The following is an 11,925-nucleotide window of genomic DNA, read 5'->3' as shown; positions in this document are numbered from 1 at the left end:
GCTATCAGCTGGGCTGAGCCCTTCTGCACCAGCCTGATATCCACACAGGATTGGAGGAAGAGAAGGTAGGGGTGTGTGGGGGGGGGGGGTGTTGCCGTGTGGCTGTGTGGAAAAACAGAGTACTGTGATTTACAGTGAAAGACAGGGACGGAATAAGAATCAGCCTCTTCTCTGGGTTCCCGTTTGTTGTCTCTGCGTCTGTTTGTCTCCGTCGCTGCGCGTGCGCCCGCATGAACCGTCCTTCTGCCTCCTCTGCGTGTAGCGATGATTATCACCAATGTATTATTAGTTCAGACCACAGCAGATTACCCCCCCCCCCACCCCACACACATGCACATAAACACACACACACATACACACACCTCTGCCCCGGTTTCATCCACCTCTCACCTTGCAGCCGCTACAGCCCCGTCACCCTCTTAAGAGGGTCGGGTGTAGTAATGCCATTCTGACCACTTTTTTTTTATCTCCCAGCTCAGACCCCGTCACCTAGGTGACCCATGAACTAACAGTTAAGAGGACGAGGATTGACGGAGGAGGATGAGAACTTCTTCAACTTCGTTAGGGGAAAAAAATAAAGAGGATGTTGTAAAAGAACTTCCCTGGTTTAGGCTGAACTTAAAGCTGCAGTAACTTTTACTAAAATCTGGCATTTGATTCATATTTATATCAGAATATGAATCATCCTATTCTAATGATTTATATGTTCTGACAAGTTGTGATGAGGCAGATGATAATCTGTGAAAAGATCGGTCTCCTCCACCTCCTGCCTGAAGAATGCACCGCTCCCAGTCAAAAACAACCAATCAGAGCCAGGAGGCGGGTCTTAGCGCTGTCAATCAACGTCATGTACATGTTACTCAAACCATTTATCCTCTGTCATCAGTGGATATGCTAACTAGCCTTATCATTCACAACAGGCTCTGCTATCATGAAGTAGCTGCAGCACAGCAGCGCTAAGATCCGCCTCCTGGCTCTGATTGGTTGTTTTTAGTTAGGACTGGGAGAAAACAGAGGAGCTAAATTTTTTCATACCAAACTATCACAATATGGTGACTGTTTCAACAAAAGAAAAAAAACTTTTTTTTTTCATGCTGTAGTTTTAAATTACAACACATTTAGTATTATCCTAAAAAGCACAACTAACTTGGTAATTTGTTATTTTTTTAACAGGGTTGTAAGCAGTTCAGGGACAAAACAGCAGAGTGCTCCACAACATCGATGTCAGCTTACTTACAGTCATATTCAATAATTTATAATATACCCAATGAACGACGATGGACCGATTAAAACTACCTTTTGAAAATAACAACCTTTAAAACACCTTTAAACATACTTTTCACTGAACTTTCAACAGCTGTATGTAACTTTCATAAACAAAAGGCTTTTTTTTTACGTATTTATGTAAAGTGTCACAGTATGAGAGATAATTTGTGAAAAAAATGGAGCTCCTCTGTCTTCTCCCAGTGCTCCTACTGCTATCTGCAGAAATAAACCGCATGCGAAAAACATGTCAACATAATTTTCTGAAGTGTGTTTATGATAATGGCTGCAGGGGGAAATGACTCTGCTTATGACGCTACTGTTCAAAAATGTATTCACTATTTATAATATGTGTTTTTTACAAATAGTCACATAGTGCCAAAAATCTGGGGCAGGGAAACTGACGGTAGACAACATCCAGGACTGAACAAATCGGATTTAGATCTAATATTTGTGTCTTGGATTTTGATAGTAAAGTGTTTTATGCAGCAAAGATTTTTTCTTTAAAAAAACAACTGTGTTGTTTTATCATGCACAGAACAACTTCTAATCAGAGTTTAAGTGTGGCTGGCCAATTTAAAAATAAACCTCGCATTTGTGACTTGACAACATTTAATTCATATTTTTCTCTTTAGTTTTTTTTTTTTTCTCCCAAAATCACTAGTGCTACATTAATTTCAACCGCTAAAAAAATCTGTAAGAAAAACATGTGACTGCTGTATTTGGCATAAGACCAAAGATCCATACGTGGAAAATAAATCAATTCGACACCACTGTAAGTCATGGTAGAGGATCTGTTATGCTGTGGGACTGTTTCTCTTGTGAAGACCCGGCGACTCTTATTGGAGTTTGTGTTGCCATAAACTTTTTCAAATATAAAAGAATGTCAAATAACAATCTGGTTGACTCTAACAGGAACCTGGACATATTTCAATTCAACAGGGTAAATCTATTTCCAGAGCTAGAGAATGTAACTTTTATAAAAATATATTTTGTTACATATTTCTTAAAACTGTCACCATGTCATGACAATATAAAACAGATAATGTGTTAAAAAAAATCGACTACTCCAGTGCTATTATTGCCATCTGAAGAAATACAAACCAATCAGAGCCAGGAGGCGGACCCTAGCGCAGTCAATCAACCTCATGTACATGCTGTTAAATGTGCTAATGGTGGAGAAACAATTTATCATTCAAGGAAAACAGTTTATCCTCCGTCATCGGTCTCCATGCTAACTGGCTTTAGCATTCACTGCAGTCTCTGCGGAATGGGAGAGGCTGTAGCATAGCAGAAAGATGGATGGCGTAAGCAATGCATGATTGACAGCGCTAAGACCCTCCCCCCCGCCTTTGGTTGGTTGTTTCTAACAGTTGTGTATTTCTTAGGTTAGCTCTGCAAAACAATGGAAATACTTAATTTTCTTTTCACAGATTTTCTGTCTCAAACGGCACTGTCATGGGTTTTAACAACAAATACGTAAAAAACATATGTTTTTATGAAAGTTACCCAGTTTTAATGGCAAATACATTCAATAAGCTCCTGACAGCATCAAAGCACAGAAAAACAAAGAACTAACTGCTGTTTTAAACCAGCCTGAGATGCTCTGTTCTGAGGTCTGCACACAATCTGACAGCGACTGCACACGACATGCGTAGATCTGATTTGCATACGTGTCCGTCTGATTCGGAGGCAGACCTTATCTCTGTGTTTTTAGCTCCAAATCTGCCAATGACTGACTGTTAACCCTTCAGAAATTCATGGTTTGGCTGCATTGATTAAAAGATGAGTGAACTTATTATGCATTAAAGCGTCATGTCAAAGCCCTGGCACGGCAAGATAGCAGCCTTATCTCTCCTCTACCTGATAAGAGACAACATGGGAGAGAGACAGGGCAGCAGCAGCGGCGGTGGCGGCGGAGGGGTGGAGGAGGAGTTTGTGTTGCGGGTGGGGTGAACGGTGCAGAGCTGGAGGAGAGATGCAAGACGGGAGAGAGGGGGTAAAGGCTGGTGGGAGGTGGAGAGGTGGCGGCTGTGGTTTAATAAGAAAGGGAGAATATAGCACATCCAGAGCACAGGGGAGGGGAAGGAGAAATTGAGAGGGATGGGAGACGGTACCGGGGCACCGAATGTCGCCTCTGTCGTGGCATCAGCTTCCCCCCTCCACCCGCCGCTTGTCTTCTTTTCTATTTTTTCTACACCCTCATTTGCATTTTGCTCCATTTTCCTTTTCACTGTCCAATCTTTTCCTTTCTCTCTTTTTCACATTTTTTTTTGTCCTCCTCTCACTCTCTCACTCCTCCTGCTCTGTCTTCGGTATAGGTCTTTGAAGGGAGGTCACGGGGGAGACAATGCAAGCACAGGCCGGCTGAATGGGAGAATGGGAAGAGGACAGCTGTTGGGAGATGACAGCGATGGCTGTTAAAACCCAATCTGTCTCCCTTCCCGCCGGCCTGTTGCCGGGCGCAACGGCTACGAGGCTGTTTCACAGAGGGGGCCGCCGTGTCGCCGCGATACTCCCAACTGTCAGGCACGAGTGTGAGAGAAGGCGCACACTTCACGGCGTGTGTCACCTCACACACATTATGTAAATACACGGACTATGTACGATGCGCAGTTGGGTGAAACGTGAACAATGAGCACATCCATGTCAAGACACTTGACTGTAGAACAGCTAAATCAACAGATCAGGTTCTAGGTGAGAAGGTAGATATTTCTACTTTATGCACCCTAGTCAACAGTAGATGAGATATGTTACTTTAAGTAATTATTATTACTGCGCCTTAAAAAAATAATCATACCTTTGGAATTTTTGTTTGACACAAAACTCACAAATTTCTGTGTATTTTATCAGTCTGGTAACAGACCAGGGATGTCTGTGGTAAAAGACTTAAACTTAAGAATGATACAAAAAATAACGGTGAGTTATAAAGCAAGTTGTTTTGCTTTTAATCTCAAATAAAATAGAACTGAAAACATTCAATGATGTTGGTGCTAGTATATTGATGATAATATTGATTCATAGTTGGCCATTTGAGAGTTCATTTATTTGCTCCGAACTTTTTAAAATTCTTGTAATAAACTAGCCTAGCCTGGTAAAAACCAGCCATGTGTTCTATGCTTTGCTTCGCATAGAGGATCTGCGCTGTCGACTATTGCGAAACATTTGCTAGCTTTCAACAGGGCTCTATCATAGTTTTCAATTTTACCCCTTTGCTAATGTTCAGCCTTGACATATGTAATGTGCTAGCTTGATGAAGTGTATCAGAAATTGCTAACGCTGTAAACTGTCATGGGGTGTTTTGGTGGTGGTGCGAACAAATCCTGAGACCCAGATGATGATGATGATGATTTAATAAAGAGAGGTTAAGCACAGTCCAACACAGGCGGCACAGCAGAGAGTTAACACACAGCTAATTACCAGTAGCAACTGAAAAACTGAGGACTGAATAAGAGAGCTAAACCAACACAGGACTTTACAGTTCAACTGTGATGGCAGGCAGACAAACGACATACGATATACGAAAAGGATCTAACAAGGAACACAGACAACAGGTGGGACTAAATACACAGGGAGGGTAATCAAGGAATGAGACACACCTGGGAAGCAATCAACGGGGAAGACGCTGCAACAACAGAGACTCACAGGACAGAAACTGAACACAGAAAAACCTTAAAATAAATACACAGAAACACGGATCATGACATAAACATCCCCATAGGAAGTAGAGCAACGACATCATTAGCAATAAAATGTCTTAAATTTTCCTCTTCCCCAAACTTTAATTGCTTGATATTTACACAGACTGAATGGCTTCGTTCACTTCCTCTGCTGCCATTGTTAAACTAAAACTCTACCTAGACAGACTACAATTCTAAAACAACGTAGTAAGAAGAAATTGCTATCATCACAACCCTTGTTTGTTAACCAGCCTGGTTGAAATCAAGCTCAATGGGAGAAATCCCAGATGGAGCTTTGAAGGGAGATGAGAATCGAGGGGAATTGCGTTGGCAGGCAGCGGCCAGACTGGAGTCAGCTTATCAGTAGAATGAATTGATTAATAAATAAAGTGCTCTGAACTGAACTTTTCTACAAAAGTAGTGTTGTGTATTTGTGTTTTGAAGAATGACCAAAATATATCAATCTTGTTGCTAAGCAGGGAATATAATTTTCTTAAATAATCTATTGATCCCTTTTCTATAAAAAGAAATCAGACTACTTTGTCTATTTAATTAACATATTGTACAATAAGTTCACTGTTGAACAAGTAAAAATAATTTTAAAAAAAACAATAAAATTATTCTAGCCTTTTCAATTATATTTTTTATTGTTATTGTGGCGTATTGGTGTCTCTGGACAAGATAAGCGTGGAATAATAGCAGCAAGAAGGTCATTGTTACAAGAAAAGCTTCAAAAAGCTTTGCAGTTTTACAATTAAACACCACTTTGCTTTTGTCTCCCTAGTAAAATGCCAATGAAATAAATTGTTCAAAGGTAACTTTTTAACTTTTCAAACCAATGTGTACTTATTCATTGAATATGACCAGCAGTCATTTTTGCCACAAAGTGGCCAAGTTGTTATTCAATTCATGGTACAGCGTTGCAGAAAAGTTACATGGGGGAGGAAAAAAAAAATCAAAGCTAAAACAAAAATAGATGCAGATTTTGCTGGTGTGTGCATAAAATGAACTGCATTTAATTAGAAACGTCTTTAACAAGCTGGGAGCAAAACAATGAAAGCGGGAGAGACTGATTTAAAGTCTATTAGTCAAACAGTAATCAGCACAAACAGCTGACTGATGGGATTCAGAGGTTGGACAAAGCAAAGATGTAAACAGGAGGTTTGCTCTATATCTGGCTTCCACATGGAGGGGAGAGGGAGAAATGGCGTAAGGCAAGGAGGAGGGAAAGCACAAAAAAAATCTCAGGTAACAACAATTCTTCTCAGTGTGTGTGCGTGTGTGTGAATGTGCGAGCGGTATCTCAGCTCCCATACTCTTCTGACAGCTGGAGATAAACATAGGCCCGTGCTACTGACCACATGATTTATCAACACGAATTTCACCCTCGTTCCCTATCTCTCGCCGCCCTCTCCATCTCCCTCCCCCCCTCTCCCGCTACCTTCCTCCCTCACTGTAGTCTCAGGCTCAGCTCACACAGTCCACTCATTAACTGTCAAAATGCACTAATGAGAAATAAAGAGACTGTCAGAGCATATTGGATGGAGGTGAGAGAGCGTCATACCAGGAGACACAAAAGAAATGGAAAAAGAAATGAAATAAAGGTGGGGGAAGGAGGTGAGGGGTTCGGCACTCAAAAGAAGATTTCTGAAGAAACTTATCTTAGCAGAAGAAGAAAAAAAAGATTTTCTTCAAGTTTAAAAACACACAAAGACTGTATGAACACGTTGCAACATGACATCACGAGAGCAAGATGCTAGCCGCCGCCACTGCCTGCTGGTTTTAGCTGTGAAGTTGTCAACATAACACGCTAAATCTTAAATATGCTCATGACATATATAATAAAAAGGTACACAGAGGTTTACTACTAATTGTCAACATGACAGCAAGAAGGTAAGAAGGTCAGGGAAAAGTTTTAATAAAAAGAATAAATAAATAGGGATAAAATTTATTAGCTAGCAGTTATGCTAGCTTGACTTTGACAACTTACCATGTAGATGTGCTGTGGAATTTGGTGTGTTTCGGTTCATTTTAAATAATGAATAATGAAAAGGCGACCCATGTACCAACTCTCTGACAGATAAGCAGCAGAGTAGGTGTTTAAATTAGCTAATCGACAAACGCTGCGTTCAGATGATCACTGATAAATAATCGCAAAATAAACAACAAGACTGAAAACATAATGGCGTAACAGACTGAATGTTCTGTTCTAAGTGTGGGAAATGTTTGGATATTTTTTTGGGTGTTGAATCCTGTTACATCAGTGGAGCTGTTGTCTGTCAGTTCCTATGGCAACGGGTCTGTGCATGGCGTAGCCAGCACATGAAAGCAAGAAAAAGGAAGAATACAAATTTGAGTTGTTCTTCAATTATTTTTCCCTTTGCTGTGTCTCACTGCACTAAATTAATAACACCTACATCTCCATATTTCACTCTGTCAACAGAATTGTTCTATGGATGGAAAATAACACAATTGTCCTCTTTGACTTCCGGCGCTGTGCGCATGTCTGATATTTCCAGATGTAAACAATAACATGCAGTGTGACTATGCAAAACGTAAACGTATGAACTAAAGATTAGCTGGCCAAGAGAAGAAAAGAAAACACTGATGCACACTCCATATTAGCCACACAAATCTATGCACACACACACACACACACACACACACACACACACACACACACGCACACACACACACACACACACACATCTTGCAATTAGACTGTTCGCTCTGCTTGGTGTGTGTAAGGGGGCTCTGGTGTTGAAAAGGGTGTTAACACCTCGTCTTCCTGCATCCCTGCTCCTTCCTCCTTTCCTTTTAGTTCAGTCCTGCTCCCCCCCTCCCGCCCCCGCTTCAGTTCGGCCCCCATTCGGAGTACGATTTGGGCAAAAGGTGCCAGACGCCCCGAGCCAGAACGGGGACTCACGCTGCTAGAGATGGAGATGGAGAGAAGAGGGAAATAATGATGTACAGAGGACTGGATGTGTGTGTGTGTATGTGTGTGTGCAGATGAGGTCTTCAGTGTGTTGTTGTTCGAACAAGTGTTAGCTTGTTTACTTACCATTTGGACAGTGTTGATTGTCCCCCTCTAACCTTGTGCTGCTTGATGAGTTTGACTTAACAGAAGTGCTAAACAGATTTTAAATGCGTGGGTATCAGTAACGTTTCCTCTTCTATCTGCTTTACGTCTCCACTCCTGATTATGTGATGGAAGCTGTCGAATGATAACATCATAACATATGAGAGCTGTAAAATGTAGCAAGATAATCTTAGCTTTTTAGCAATTTACTGACCGACTGTTCTTCAAAAAGGAAACAAAAATGGATAATAGCACTGGAATGACTGACTGAGGGATGTTCAAAGGGATATTTCAATTTCAGCTTATCTGATTTTCAGAATGGAGGAAAAGTTTATATTGGATGACACATAGGTACAGTATAATTATATCTTGATTTCAGCCTTAAAGGGATAGATCGAGTTTCCAAGATGAGGTTCTGTTAGAAGGTTACACTGGGGTGATGTTTTACCTGCACTAGGTAATTCTCTTGGTGTCTTCACGTAAGATAAATACAGATTAGTTGGTCCTGCAGCAAACTACCAAAATACCAACAAGGTTTCTGGCAGAAAACTTGCCAAGCCTGGTGGTTGGGGCGCAGGCAGTCATTCATCCAGTGGCCCGTCGCGTTTTGAGTTAGAAAATGTTTAAAGTTGGCAGGAAATTTGAAAATATCACTTGATAATTATGTGTTATTGGAAGATTAATATCTGAACATCAACTATAAAGTCTTAACAATGAAAACATTACAAACAAAAACTTAAATAAATGATCAATGCTAAACCTAGTGCAGGCTGAAATAAATAACCTAATAAGATGAATTAGTGAGATATTTACAGAGAAAGATTTGTTTCAACTTTAAATAAAATACATCATTGCTATCTTCGTAGTGAAACCACTGAAGCTGTTTTCTTCAGTGTCTGAACTGAAGAGCCTCACACTCATTTCCTCAGTCTCTCTCTTTCATCGTCGTTCTCAGTGTCACTTTCATCTCAAGTCAAATTCACCCTTTAGTTTGTACTAAAGAGCATCACGCAACAGTCCAGCCCTTTAGACCCCGTCGTTTAAGTCATCGTGTGCAAAGCATGTGGAAGAAGGTTGGTTCTTACAGTCCATAAATTATAGTTTATACATTGAAAATAAATCTGAAGGCTTGACTTTCCAATTTCTCGGCGACTCAATTCCAGTTTTCATGGTCGACGAAGTCTTCAAATCCTGAATTTGGACACACCTTTTGTACATGACCACTCAGTGCAAACAAGACAACAGTATTAAGGCTGGTAAGTTACCACTGACATGAATTGCTTTTAAATTGCAGTTGTTTAAAGACAGGACAAGTCTTAGTCTTTAGTCTTAGCAATTTTTTTAATTGAGCTTCCCGAACTAACTAGTCTGGAATTATCCTAATGAAGAGAAGATGCTTTGATGCTGTTTACTTTTCTTCGAAAGGAACGATTTTCCTCAATGTTGTCGGCATCATGAAAAAGCCCACATGTCTGGAAGTTTTTACTCAAAACTCCCAGAAAGCTGAAGAGGCATTTCATTTATTTTTTCAGCATCACTCTGAATCAACAAAGGACTTTAATGAGAGAAAAGTTTTAATTAATTTTGAATAGCCCGACTAGGGTACAGAAAAATTTGACAGAAAATTTGTGGGGTGGCGCATACTACGTCATGACGATTTCCTCACAACCTGATAAGATTTGGGAAACTTTTGCAAGGTAAAGTCGGCAAAAATTGCCAAGTAAAACATGTGGGACTCTGACGAACCCTCATAAAGGCATACTTACATAGAATTGTTGATATTGAACAAAGTTTCAGATTAAAGGTATGCCTACTATTTCAGCTGGGTCACTGCGCCAATTTTGAACACATTTGTTTTGTTTTTAGCTTCTAATTTACACACATTGTTGTGAATAAAATCCTGAGTGAACAATTCAGCTCATCCATTTGCACAAACACAAGAGTCTACTATTCATACGAGGATCAGACATTGCTTGACTTTGTGCATTTTGTTTCTGAGCTCCATAGCTTGAACGAGAGATCAGTTTTAGCCAGCAGCCATAGTTGATATTGACAAGTACACACTTTTTTTTTTCCCCCAAGCATGAAGAAAAGTTGCTTTGCTTTTGCACCTTATCCCTTTCTGCACAGACTGTATTGATCAGGACTGTTTTTAACAGACTGCTCTGAGGTCCATTAACCAATGGTGATGACAAAGCAATAAGAGACTAATGTGTCCCTGGGGGACAGTAAGGCCAAAGAAGGATGAGTAGGACACTTTAGCCGACAACACTGCTGTGCTTTCTATTATCCAAAGGACTATCCATTTAAGGTGGCAGCTGATGGCTTAAAGACTGCCAAGATGATCTAATTATAAAATGGTCAGTATAAAAAAATAAAGGTTGTTCGTTGATTGAGAGACTGTCTTTTTTTATACGCGAAAAGTATTTTATACATGTCATCTAAATATAGTAAGTTTTCAATTTAATCTGTGTCACAACCAGACGAATCACACAGTCGGACAAAAATACTCTAAATTATTTCAACCGGGTTGTCTGCTTTCCCGACAACTTTCTGTACTCATGCATATTTGTAAAACAGTTTTCACACAAAGTTTTGCATGAATTATTTTAGTATAATTACACTGACTCCTTGTAGCTCAGTGAATAGACTTTAAAACACTTCTGTTAGTTTATAAGTCACCGAACGGATGTTGAAGTAACGTTATGTCAATCTTCCGGGCCACTCAGGCCTTCTGGTTCTGGTCTGCTCTGCATCCCCAGAACGCACGTACAAGATACAGTAATACAAGGCTACATGTGAAACAGGTCAATAGCAGAATATAGTTTTATTTATTAAAAAAAAAAAGCCAAATTCAGTTCATATAACGTGAAAATGATGGTTAACATAGCGACATTCTGCGGTTGTAGGACCATGAGCCCTTCACTACTGTCAACACAAAACATGGTATTGTGTTTTAAGCATACAAAATACTACATTCTGCTTCTTACAAATATTTGTACAATACAAATATTTGTTGCGTTTCTCAAATAAATAGAATTAAATCTTGTTAGTTATTTTGTTAATTTTTTTCTGACCGTCTAAGACCTTGTCCACCTTTAAAGAAAAACAATGTAGAAGAGACATTTGATATGTGTTAAATAATCTCGTCCATGCCTGAAGTGTTCGTTACACGAACTCACTGGATTACATTACTGAAAGTTGCTTTAAACATGCCAGACCCATAGGGGGCAATGCAGGGCAAAGCTAAAATTTATATTAGTCAATCCTTCAACAACCACGACTTCCTGTTAGGAATGAAACATGACGCCAGGAGATTCCGGTTTCTAATGTCAACATGAAAACGCAAAAAAGAAAAAAAAAAAGAATGTGCAAATGTTCACTTTGGCCGGAGTTTTAATTATAAATTGCTCTTAAACGGAAGCAATTTATAATTAAATAAATTGCAAAGTTACATGTTATGGTTTGCCAGATATCTGCATGGACTAAGCTTCAGTTCAGCAAAACTTTTTTTTTAACTTTTTCTCTGAGAATCACTACCTGCCCAAGTCTACACTCAATGCAAGGCTCAGCCAAGTCCAACAATGTAACTGTCTGGCTGTCATCATCCGTTTCAGGGTTTTTTTTCTTCTTTTTTTTTGCTACATGCTCAGCTGGGAAGCCATGTTGTATCTGTGACCGAAGGAGCTGGCAATCAATCACACCATCTGTTCCAGATTCCCTCCAAATTTTGATTTGTTGATTGTTTTAGGACAGATCTCTCAGACGTCTTTCAGTCTTTGAGCTCCGATTCTTTGCGTTTTGACCTCTTTCCCTCCCTAAACCCCCTCTTTCCTTAACTTGTACACCTTGTTCAGCCTTCCATGTTTCCTCATCAGATTCCCTCCCTCCATAATTACCACT

This window comes from Poecilia mexicana, unplaced genomic scaffold (genome assembly GCF_051168715.1).
Source record: "Poecilia mexicana isolate PSO_F unplaced genomic scaffold, ASM5116871v1 scaffold_12, whole genome shotgun sequence".
NCBI classification, from domain to species: domain Eukaryota; kingdom Metazoa; phylum Chordata; class Actinopteri; order Cyprinodontiformes; family Poeciliidae; genus Poecilia; species Poecilia mexicana.
The sequence above is the reverse complement of the archived record's forward strand: the minus strand, read 5'-3'. Positions refer to the sequence as shown.